Below are 13,521 nucleotides of genomic sequence, written 5' to 3' on the forward strand. Positions count from 1 at the left end.
AATTACATACGAATCACTCCACATCACATATATGATTGCAAATACAGCAGTAGACATCTACAGTGCATGAACACTAGCAAGGAAGTGGACACCCTGCATCATCTGGACGACGCAACCCACACCTGTAGACCATGGAACAACAAACATTGTGGCAAATTAAAATGTGTGCCGACATACAGGGACATGTACATGTGAACAACAAATATCTGCAGGCATGAGAGTGATAATTACAGGTGTCATGATAGAAATTGACTCACCCATACCTCATTTCGCTCCCATGCAGGTGATGCTGGCTATCCCTTGAAGCCGTGGCTCCACACCCCTGTTTGGAACACACAGAACAGGCATGAAGAGGACTTCAATCAGGCCCATACCCGTACCCGTGTGGTGATCGAGCAGACCTTTGGCCTGTTGAAGGCACGGTTCCGCTGCCTCAGCAGGTCGGGTGGGGCACTCCTGTACGGGCATGAGAAGGTGGCCAAGATCGTCATGGGATGTGCCATGCTGCACAACATGTGCATCCGACAGAACCTGCCTCTGCCCCCTGACATTGACCAGCAACCACCAGGTGAGGATGAAGATGATGAAGAAGGGGGTGCACATCAGCCAGGTGATGATGCACAGGAGGGGCGTGCTGTGCGCCAGTCCGTGATAGACCAATATTTCTAACACACATGGTGGCAGAGTGTGGCATGAATGTGGGACTCTGGGCACTGGGTGTGGGGGTACATTGACACTGTGCACTGTAAACCAATAAAGCACACATACACAATAAGCAATGTCCAGTCATGTGTTTTTTTTACACAACGGGTGTATTAAACATTTGATATATACAAAGAGCATTTTCCCTCTAACTCCCCCACACACCCTCACACACCCCCTCTCCCTCCCCCTCCCCCCACAACTCCCCCACATACCCCCTCCCCCCACAACTCTCCCACAAACGCCCTCCCCCTCCCCCCACAACTCCCCCGCACATGGTGTGCAATAGTCATTGTATGCAACATGAGTCTAAATTAGTCTGCACATGCAGGCTTCCCCTGCTACTGGCCTGCTCTGTCAGCCTCTGGGGGCTGCATGTCAGAATGACGTATGGTGCGTGAAGACCTATGTAGGAGGCTGGTCTGGGTGGAGCTGGCCGATGATGCCATGCCTGCATGCTCCACTGTCGGGGCAGTACGCTGAGCCTCCAAGGCCTGAGCAATCCTGTCCAGGACCTGCCTCACCGCTGACAGCTCCTCACAAATGCACCTGGTGCTTGACTCCATGGCCCCTGTCATGGCCACAGTGTTTTCACGGGCCTCCTGCCGTATCAGGGCACCATACTGCTTCACGAGCCCTGTGAGATCCTGCTGCCGCCCCTCCATTTGTGCCATGCGCCACTCTCTGTCCCGGATGCCTGTTGAGGTGGATGGGACATCTGCTGAGGGCCCTAATGCAGGTGTGTCCTCTGTGGGGCTCCAGGCCTTTTGTATTGCCTTTACTCCTGGCTGGTCGAGTGGGGTGCTATTGGGGGTGTTCAGTGGGGTGTGCTGGGGTGTTTGCCTGGGGTTGGGTGTGGGTACCACATCCATTGACAGGGTGTCATCCTCAGGGACACATACCTCAGCCTGGCACTGTCCTTCAACACCACTCAGGTGCCTACGGAGCTGTTTGCAGCAGACAGGGTCCCATCTGCCACTGCCTCAGCATCAGTGGATTCCACCACTTTGGCCTCTGTTGGTTTTGCGGCAGTTCTTTGCCACCCCTGTGCCTTGGCCTCCTGTGTTGGCATATGCTTGGGTGGCTGTTGTTGTTTGCCTGTGCCCTTAGATGTGGATGTTCTGGAGCCGTCATACCTGCCCCTGGCCTTCTTGGGTGCTGTCCTGGCCTGTGCAGCTGTGTCCTCAGCATCGCTGTCGGTATCTGTGCCTGTGGGGGACTGAGAGAGGCACGGCATTAATGATGGTTGTACATGCATCATGCATGCATTGGTATTAGTGCAGTTGTACGCATGTGATGATTTGCTGTCTTGGAGTTGTGACATACAGGTTGCTTGCTACATGGGGGGGTTTATTCAGGCATACGTCAGTGTGTAAGGTGGTGTATGCTGTGTGACATGCCTTTGTGTTGTGGACTGCGTGCAGTGTGACACATGCCGTTTAGCTTGTTTGTGGGGTGTGTCTCAGGTAATGCATTATCATGCTGCATGCATGTTGATGTGACGGTGCTCCAGTCAGCATCTAGGCAGGGATGTGTCCATGTGTGTGTGATGGCCAATGCATTGGCTTATGTCACTGTCACATTTGTGGCCCATCATCATGCTTTGGATTGCAATGGTTTGTGTGGACACTGTTAGGCAGAATCCTCTGCAGTGCCCTTAGGGACCACTACACACAATTAAGAATACAGGTTGTTATACAAGTTTTACCTTTGGTACAAGCCCATACTACTATGTCATAGTGGTAACAGTGGCGGAGCAGCCAGGATTATCACAAGAGTGTATGAGCAGTAGCAGACACAAAGGGGACCACAATTTCTGTGACTCAAGCAAACACTGTGACTCAAGCAAACACTGACTGAAGGTTTCAGGTAGAAAAATATAAGTACATTTATTTTTAAACCATTCGGTATAAACACAACACTTCTATTAAACTCAAATGAAAACCACACGTTAAATATACTACAACTAACCAATTCACTTTGTACAGTAAATCTCATGGTAAGTACCCTGTGCTGGAATGAACCGGTGTTAGGCACAAAAACACGTTGCAGCGTATACGATTGCGATCACTTTTTGACAGTTCGGTCTACTAAACAAACGCGTATCCATGACATGAAATGCCACCGGGGCAAAAACACACTTAGCACCTGAGATACCCAGAGGGAGTTGGAGGCAAAAATCACAGGCAATATTTTGGTTAGGTAGGCAGAATCAAGAAACACACAGAGACAGGAGTTCAAAAGTCAAAGGGCTGGAGCCAGGGTCAAAAGACACCAGGGCCAGTTTTGCCGAAGATCACACAGTCTAACAGTTCACGATTCAACAGAGCCAAAAGTACTTCGATATTGTCAATGTTCGGAAGCAAAAGTTATAAGAAGGAGGGAAGACAAGGTCAAGCCTTGGAAATGAAGAAAAAGGGAATCACCCAGTTTCCTCAACAGAACACAGTACCTTGTTCCAATGGTGCAGCTGGTGCCCTGGCAGTTGTTCCTGTTGGTTTTCCGCAGACCCACGATTCCTGGAGCTTCGTCGAGAAGGAGGACGTCTGAAGAGGGACTGCACCACACAGGGATGAGCAGCGACATGGAATAAAAGGTGCGCTCCTTAAAAACAGGAGAGGCTCTTCAGGTGGCTATCCGGACCACTACAGCAGTGTGCAGCAATTTCGACCACGGAAGAGGATCCTCTGGCTGAAGAAGATGAGCTGGTTATCCCCACCAAGCTCAAGGGAAGAAGATTCCGGACTGGATCTTCTCTGAGTTGTTGAAGGGCAGATAGCAGGGCTTCACCGGGATGGGGTAGTTGCAGCAGCCGTCGTTCTCTCTGCTTCTCTTCAGTTCCTTGTAGTTACAGTAGCGACTCTCTGATTTCTAGCCCAAGAGACCTGCCTTTTATGCAAAAAAAAAAACATTCAAGGAGCCTGGCTGTCAATCACCCAGCAGGGGTGTTGTCCAGCCCAGACAACTGCCCTGGACAATCATGAGAAAGTGCGACTTGGGTTTCCTAGGATACCCTGTGCAGGGGGTGACTACACCCCTCCCTCACATTCAGCCCACCTAGACACCCAGGTGCCTTGAGGAGGGCTTCTGGGCAGAAGCCCGCCAAAAGACAATGAACAGAGAAGGCAAACCTAGTTTGCCACGCAAAGTAAAACACAAGGACTTTAACAAAAAGAAATGGCGAATAAACCCAACCGGAGCCAAAAGAAAGACGATTTGGTCAAGCGGGTTTATGTTCGAGGCTGATATAATAGCCAAGAACAGCACCACGTTTATCTAATATAATCGCGGTAGAAAAGTTAGGGTAGATACCACTGCAACCAGCCAAGTCTAAATGTTAAAAGAGCGAACCAATGCTCTAGGAGGTACAGATGAAAAGGGATACGAGTTAACCCTTTCCAGTACTCCATGGAAGATGGGATGTACAGGATCTGTGGTAGATTGACTAATTAAAGTTAATGGTAACTTTACCCTTTTCTGGGGAACAGTAGTCACCTCAGAAATGGAGTCGAGGGAAGTCTCAAAGACAACCCTTTGCCACAGCACTGAAGGTGCTGTGTGACACACACTAAGAAGGGGGCTACTGAAGTGGTGTACTTCAGAGTCCACAATCACAAAAACAGATGGAAACACATAGCAAAACACAGGTAAGAGTGGGGGAAAAGCTCTCACTCTTACCAGGTGGAAAAAAAAAAAAATTCCAGAAGTCCAGCAAAGCTGCTGGGGGACTCACTAGGTGAGGGAAATTAGCCATAAATGAGAATTCTCCCTAACAGACACTCACCTTCTTCAGCCGATGTCGGGGCTCCACACTCCATGTCTCCCACTCCCTCAATTGCCTCCATGCCAATCGTACTGGCACGTGTTTCCTCCCATCGGGTGAGCTTTATGGGAGAGTTGGACCCGCCGCCTGTAGCCAGACCCTGGTTCCGATTGGCCGATAGAATATTGCGCACATGGAGGCGCAGGTCATCCCACCTTTTTTAACGTCTTTGACAGTGCGGGGGGTAGTGCCGACCGCAATGACCTTTTGGGCCACTTCCTACCATATTTCTTTTTTTTTATCTGGGCAGGTCGTCTGAGGTCTGCTGTGAAGACGACATCTCCATTCTGGGCCAGAGTATCGGCCAGCATATTTAACTCATCCTCCGAGAAGCGCACCTTTCGCTGACGGGAGGCACCTTTTTTGATGGCCTTAGGCATTGTGCTGGAGATGTAGCTGGTGGTGTGTGGATCCAGGTCCTGTGACTGGAGGATTGCAATGGATTGTGTTTTTCAAGATGGCCACTGTTGCATTTCCCGTTCCGGCGTGATGACGTTACTTCCGGTTCCGGTATTGACGGACCCATTATTGCTGGTGCCTGTTATTGACGGTGCCCATTATTTAGGGGTAGACAAAGGCAGAGGAGGTGTCAGCGCTTTGCATGATGCTGCTAACAGGGGTTTTAGGGTCATTAACGGCATGCCGGTACAGATGATACTGGCTTGCCGCTATGCGAGTATGATATGATATGATATGGCATTTGTAAAGCGCCTATACACAAGTGTTTCGAGGCGCGACGAGGCAGGGACGGGGGGCAAAGGGAAGACAGACAACAATCTTACTAGGCCAGGTGTCATTCAGATCGCGCAAGTGCATGGTAAGAGGGGAAGGGAAAGTGCAAGGGGAAAGGGAGAGGGGAAAGTGCAGTACAGGGGTAGTAGAATAACAAGATAAATAATAAAGGGCCAGGTGGTGGCAAGTGCAAGGTAAGTGCAGACAAATGCTGGGAAGGGAGCTGAAGGGATACAGAGACAGTCCTGCAGTGCAGGGGTTGCCAGGGAGGCAGTGCAGGGGGATAGTGGCTGGGACAGGGACCGAGATCGGTGAGAGTGGCCCAGTTGCGGATTCAGTGCAGTTTCAGTCAGGAATTTAGCAGGGGAGAGGGGGCGAGAAAGCAGAAGCAAAGAGGAAGGTTTTGACATGCTTCCGGAACCGGAGACGGTTCTCATCAAGTTTCAGGGATGCAGGAAGGCGGTTCCAGAGGGAGGCCCCTGCTGCGGAGAGAGATCTACCCCCAACTCGTTGCTTGGAGAAGCGGCTGACCCTGACCACGCATTCTCGTAATCGACCGCTGTTAGAGATGTCAGTGCTGCATGGTATTGCCTCCATGCAGGTAAGGGTTGGTTTTTACTGTGAATCTTGTAATGAGGCCCATTGTATTAGCCTATACAACAAGTATATAGCCAATTAGACTGATGCCTTCATAACTAACACATAGCTAGACTGACTTTGTGTTTGAGTGCAGTCCTAGCAATTAACTTGAGTTACTCATTGAGTTGCTCATTTTGATAGCCTGTGCAACTAACAAATGGATGAAATCTTGGCACTTTATTCTCCACAACTTCTGTATAGCTCATCATATTACTGCCTGCAGTCCTAGCCAACTGCTACATTGATCCGTTCTGTTAGCCTAAGAAGCTAGTTTGAATCTCTTTGTTTACCCTCCAGTACATATGCACAGCTAACTACATTGCTCCCTGTATCCCTAATAGATCGAATTTATCATTGAGTTGGTGTTAGGCAGAATCATATGCACTACCCTTTGGGAACACCACACACAATTAGACTACAAGTGACAGTACAAATTCACCTTTGGTACAAGCCTGTAAAGTGGTAGTGATGGCTGAGCAGCCAGATTTATCTGAAGATTAAAGTGAGCAGTATCAATAGTTAAACAAAGGACAGCAATTACTATGGTTCAAACAAACACTGACTCAAGGTTTTTGAGTAAAAGAATATACATTTATTTCCACATCACTTGTTAAACAATTCACTAAAGTAAAGCAATAGAAACATCTCACAATAGATTCTGGACAAGTTAAGTTCAAAATGAAGTGTGAGCAAAAAGGCACTCCAGCAATTTAAAAGGGATGGAAAGACAAGGTTAGATAAAAATTAAGCAGCACCAACAAGTAAGTAAGCAGGGCAATCTAGAAAAGGCTACTACGGTGAGGAAATCAAATCAAGAGGCCTGAGCCAAAGTCAATGGACACAAGTCTTTGCAGAGGATCACACAGTTCAGAGTAGTTTGCGGTTAAGTCTTTGCCAAGACTTCGGAACGAAGTTGGTCAGAAGAAAAGTTACTTTAAAGAATAGAGAAGGACGAGCCCTCCGATTGGCGATAGATTTCAAACACTTTCACAGCGGTCAGACGGAACGAACAACCGGGTTAGAACAGTACCTTAAATGAAGAAGAAGTCTGTAGCTGAGGCAGAAGTTCCTGGCAGGTCCTGCAGGATCATGGTTCCTGAACCGACTGTCGGACTGACACAAAGTAGGATGACTGGAAGGTCCTGCACTGCCCAGGGAAGAAACCAGCAGCAGAGCAAAGCAACAAATAAAAGATGCGCTCCTTAAAACCCAAGCAGGGTCTAGTCCACTGTAGCTGTGCACAGCAAATTCGACCAGAGGAGGGAGGCCTGGCTTGCAATTTGGTGAACTGGTTGGTCCCACCAGCTCAAGGGGAGAAGATTCCTTGCAGATCTTCCTTGTCGTCGAAGTTTGGAGATTCGGACCCGCAGCTTTGCCGGGAGGTTCAGTCGTGGTAGAGGTCCTCTTCTGTCAGCTTCTCTTCTGTTCTCTCAATCCAGTGGTGACTCTGCGTCCTTAGTCCCAGAGACCTGCTTTTAATGCAGTTTTCCCCCATTCACACAGCCTGGCTGTCAATCATACAGCAGGGTGGCTCTCCCGGTGGGACAGTCACCACAACCAATCATACAGTGTGCGACATGGATCTCCAAGGAGACCCTGTGAAGGGAGTCTCAAACCGCCCCCTCACATCCTGTCCCTCTCAGACATTCAGGTGCCTAAGGAGGGCTTCTGTGCAGAAGCCCACCAAAGGACGGTGAACAAAGGAACCAAACCTGGTTTGGCGCTCAGAGTAAAACACGAGAAAGACCTTTACAAAAAGAAATGGCGAATAAACCCACCCGGAACCAAATACAAGTAAATGGGGTCCAGCGGGTTTGAAGTTCGAGGCTACTAACTTAGCCTAAAACAGAACCAAGGCTATTTAAATAGACCGCGGTAGGAAAAATAGGGTAGATACCACTACCCTCAGTCAAATCTTAAAGAAAGGAGAACAAAATAATGTTCCATGAGAAACAGACAAAAAGGGATAACTATTAAACCTTTCCAGAACTCTATGTAAGATAGTTTGTACTGGGTCTGTGAATTTAAAAAGACTAATAAAGTCAATGGCAACTTTACATGTTCTGGGAGACAGTAGTCAGTCCCAGAAAATGGAGTTTGAAGAGGGAAGTCTGAAAAAGACAACCCTGTGTCACTGCACTGAGGGTGCTGTGTAACACACAGTAAAAAGATGATGCCTATTGAGTAGGTGAGGCTCCACAGTCTATGAACACAAAAATGTTAAACACACACAGCAAAAATACATGTAAGAGTGGGAAAAAAAGGCTCACACTCTTAACAGGTGAAACAAATAAATCCTAGAAATCCAGCAAAGCTGCTGAGGGACTCAGTGGGTAAGGTAAATTAGCCATTCTTGAGAATTCTCCCTAACACTTGGCCTTCACAAAAACTGGTCATGTTGCTGCCTGCACACTTGGCCAAACGTCGAATTCATTCCTTGTTTGTGCCTGAATACTACCAACATAGCCAGACTGACTCAATGGCTGTGTACGTGCAGACACACTATAGAGCTACATTGAATTGTTAGGCTCTAAATCTAACAAATCTGTAATATAACTGAACTAACCTACTGTTTTGCCTGCATTATTACCATATAGTTAGATTGACACTATTGCTTGTGTATACATCCATAACAACTGTATAGCTGACTCGTGGTTTGGCTGCTACCTGGCACACATCGAGATTAACTTGATACCCTCTGCATATGCTTATGCATGTATAACAACATTGTCATTCTTCATATCAATGCCTGAACACCTAGCACACAGACAGATTGAATGTGTGTACTTCCCTGCATAAAATACACATTACGAGTCTGAGACTTAGTGTTATGCTCTTAACAGTTGCAAAGATAGATACTCATTGTAGCCCCTGCTCAACAACTGCATATCTCTTGCATGGTCCTGCATGACTGGCGTTTGCGGATTTTGAATTGTAAATCTTTTACAACTGCCTAGATACCTAGCACATCAGCGTTTGACATGTTATGTTTTGCCTACATGCCAAACACATCCATGTATATGTGATGAAATGCCATCTGGCAAGGGTGTGAAAACCCTGGCCTTTTTTTATGTGTATCAAATAATACTATGATACAGCTAATTCCATATAAAATGGATATGGTGCCTAATACTAGATCTCAACATGCTAGTGCAGATGGAAAATAGTTATTTTCTCACATGGCGAGTGAGAGTGACCCTTGTAAGGGTGGTTCTCAAAAATGTTGGCTGGTGGGAATGTGAGTGATTGCCACCTTTCAAGGGTGCAGAAGACCTGGATTTTTTTATGTTTACAAATAGTACAATGATGCTGGTAGTTACATCTCTGGAAGGGCAATCTACTGATCAGATTCCCCTTTCATATACTCAATGCCAAAAGCATTGTGTGACCCTTTGCCCTGCTGCTAGACTATTCTGATATGTAGTGCCTGCTCTACCAGTGGCACAGAGCAGGTTCAGAGGTTACATTTGCCCATTTGACAGCTGTACTGACAGCCAGGTCTCTGCAGCAAAGCGGCTACATTTAAGATATTTACCCCTGTGAGTCACAATCTGGTGCCTTTGACATCAGATACCCACTGCTCTGAGGCCTCACGAGAGACAAAGCTGACACAGAAGCAAGAACCGGTCGTAAATCGTGGGTTGATGAACACTGCTAACTGAATCAATGTATTGTTATGTTGTACTGTCTGAAATGAATCAAAATGTCTGTAGTCAAATTTAGAATATAGAATCTGTCTGGAGTAATAGGAGGGAAGGTACCCTCCCTAAAAGAAACTGGTTATCGGAACAAAGTGGTTGGCCACCACAGTTTTAAAAGCAGCACATCCAAGCTCCCTACGGACTTGAAGGAGACACTACCGCAATGTCACTCAGAGTAGTGTAGGGACAAGATAGAATGTGTTCTCGATGTATGCATGGATAATAACCTTGTGATTGTCTTGTCTCAACCCAGGCCCTGTTACTTAAATCCCGCAATGTTCAACCAAAGTTGAAACCCAGCTTTATATTTTACACTCTCCACTATCCTTCTATGGGAGCTGTAACAGGCTGCATTTCTACTATGTGTCCTGGTGCAGGCAGAGTTAGGAATGGATCTGGATCTGTAGTAAGCCATGCATTGTCTTACCCTTCTCCCACCAAGTCGATGGGTTCAGGACAGTCTAGGCACGTGTGCTTCCTCCTAAAGGGAGACCAGCCCACTTCATGTTTACTCACTACTCACCAAAAGCATGCAAGTACCTGGAACAATGGCAGGAGTATACACAGACATTTGCCTCAGAAAGTCACATTTGACCTAAATAGGATAACAAACCTGAGAACAGCATTAGAGAAAAAGTGCTCATGTGTACATCAACGCTAATGGGCCAGCTACTTCGACTGGTATACCAAGGTCATTAAAAGAATAACTCAACCACAGAACTGGGCACTCAAGACTCTCAAATTCATTTCAAGGAACAAGTGATATCCACAAAGAATGAGTGCAAAGACCTGCAGATCCAGACCCACAAAACCGGATACAAATGATTATATGAGTATATCCAGTGCTCCAACGGTAACCCCCACCAAAAGAGAGCCCCAGCGATATTCTGGACACTCATGACCCTGCCATTTAGAACAACCCACCCAAACAGCAAGCCAATATCTATGATTGCTCCCAACCATCTACCTACCATCAGTACACACCCAGACAACTAGAGGAGGGGCAATTCACTGCTGAAATGGGAGCGCAGATTCCTCGATTATTCTCACCCCTGTGAGGCCCGTTTGAAGGCATCCGAGACTCTTATTCCAGCACTGGTGTGTTCCTACTCAGACAGCTTCCCGGAGCAGGCCACACCATAGACACTATACATGCCCAATGGAGCACCATCAACTTATTTAACATGGCCCATAGGTTCCCAAAATACAAGAAGACCCTGTCAAGTTCCAGAAGGAGGTCCAAGTAATAAAAGACTGCTATCAACCCCCCTGTGTTGATCTTAATTAATTCATGGGTGCCGTATTGCCCCGGATACATTTGCCTTACTCAAGGTACATGCAAACTGGCCAGCCAAGGAGCCGCCAGAAACAGGGATTTGCAAACTTTCGCTGATAAACTGGTACAAAGTAGTCTTGCAATTTGTCCCTATAAGACTGATTGGGAAAAGATTAATTCCTGCAAGCAGGCCAAGGGAGAACACCCTGTGGAGTATTTGGAAAAACTAAAGCGATTATTTGAATAGCATTCAGGGATTGTGGAGGCAGCGATTACCATGCCACAGGTGGTAGTGGCACAGTTCGATATGGGGTTGCAACCCAAAGCACCAGAAGGGAATAAAGCTGCACTGATTGGATGGGATGGAAAAGGCTGAGTTTTTTGGCAGTTTAAAATTTTTACGAGAAAGAAGAAAGAAAGAAAGAAAGAAAGAAAGAAAGAAAGAAAGAAAGAAAGAAAGAAAGAAAGAAAGAAAAAGCCAAGTTTATGGCACATCAGATACAAAGTCTCCAACCCTCACAGGGAAGGGGAGGTTTCCAGGGTTGGGAACAGGGGTGGGGAAGGGGAAGAGGGGTTCCTCAGTTGGTTCAGGGAGGCCAATCAACCAAAGGTTATTACCCAAACACAAACTATGACCAGTGCAATTATTGCAAACAGACAGGGCACTGGAAAGCCAAGTGCCCAAATCGGCCTCTGTGTTATGGATGGGACAGGCAGATGACTGTCCAAGGAGGGGCAGCAAGAAGCCCGCCTCCTCAGTCGTTACTCATGACCGATGTGTAGGATTGCCAAGGGATCCCAGAGCTTGTGCACCGCTGATATCAATTGATCCTGCTGCCCCCTATTTTGACTGTAACGTGGCTGGCCAAAAGGTTTCATGTTTGGTGGAGGGCAGTACTCTCAACTCTAAGGGGATGTGAGTTTATTTTCTCAGACAAAAAAAGGGGGATAGGTGCGCACTAGAAGGGTACATATTGTATTCAATGGTGCATAGTGTTCAGATGTATAGCTAAACATTTGAGGTGCTTCAAACAGGTCCCTGGCTACAAAGAATAAAAATAGATATACAAAAAAGATATTGGAATGTGGAAGAATTGCTGGGCACTCCTGAGGGGCTCACCGCAAAGTCATTTTAACACAATTCATGAATTGCAATAACATTAGATTGCTTTTATTTGCCAAGTAAATATGAACATTTTATAGAAAAGTCATACAAAAATATGAAAAACTGATTTTTGTACAAATTAATTAATCATCCAAATAATTCCACAAAATAATAAATACAGGATAATTCCACTCTGTTTCTTCAAAAATGACACTTTGGGCTTGATTCACACAGTGTTTTCCAATGGGATTGTGCCATTATAAAACACTTCTGTGAATCAGGCCCTTGGTATTCGGTAGGAGTATTCCACTCAATAAATCCTTTCTTAATACAATGGGCCTCATTACGACTAGTGCGGAATGGGTTTAACGGAGCCGGTAATGGTGCCTGCAGCGTTAAACCCACTCCGCACCATTATGAGGTCCCCCTGCGGGACACGCTCTGGACATCTGGTTTTTCCAGACGTCCATAGCGGGTCCCGCGAGGGGACCAGGGAGCTAACAATGGGCCAATAATGAACAGGCTCGTTGTTAGCTCCCTCCCCATTCCCATTGAGCCCTATGGGGGCTCGAATGGGAATGGGGAAGGACCGGGCCCGGGTTCCCTGAAGGAGGAAATACTGGGCCCTCTGATGTCGGAATGGCCCGGTATTTCCACATTCAGGGCGCCCGGACCCGGACACGATTTTGGAGACAGCCATGGTGCTAATAGCACCATAGCTACCTCCAAAGTCGTAATGAGGCCCAATGTTTTTTCCTAGGTTTCAAAAAAGAATCTTACTCATTCTCTGTATTAATTTCAATATAACTTAACAAATAAATCTTGGATACTCTAACAATCAGTAACTTCATCTCTGTGTCAATTAGTACATGAATCATACATCATGAATAACTATACAATTGATACATTCGAGATAACTATGTGGCATGACATCAAGAAGATCCAAAATATTGCTTACTGAATAAACCACAGTCTACTCTCATATGTTAAACATGTGTATATAATGCAAATAGCACCATACTATGTAATCAGAAGACGTGAAGCCTAAGCAACTGCTTCCTCACTTCCATGCTAGAAAAGCCCAATTGACTTATTACACTGTTGTGCCAAGATGAACCCTATCAATACATTAAAATGTATGTATAAATGCTATGAGTCATTGGCTAGCACCCTTGTCAAAGAGAACCCAGACTCATCAATCGTCTTACCTTAGTACTTGATTAAAGTAGTAATCGAGTGCTGGTATCAGGACTGGCTATAGAAACGAGCCTCCCATCCCACACTTGATTATATACTAAATAACATGATATGTGGTGGTATACGCGAACAAACATGTTGATATCAGTCACACGTTATGAGTTAAATAAGTGAACTCGAAGGCGCCATGTTAATATGGTTTAGCATACAATGATTAGGTTTCTAATATCACTTTGTGTGACTCTTCCGCAAGCGTTTTTCTATTAATATATGTTCCTTTGTACCTCATAGCTAAATCCTGCCAAGAGAAAAAGGTGAGTGGCTGATGTACCGCGCAATCACCTGC

This window comes from Ambystoma mexicanum, chromosome 5p (assembly GCF_040938575.1).
Source record: "Ambystoma mexicanum isolate Mex_15411 chromosome 5p, UKY_AmexF1_1, whole genome shotgun sequence".
Taxonomy (NCBI): Eukaryota; Metazoa; Chordata; class Amphibia; order Caudata; family Ambystomatidae; genus Ambystoma; species Ambystoma mexicanum.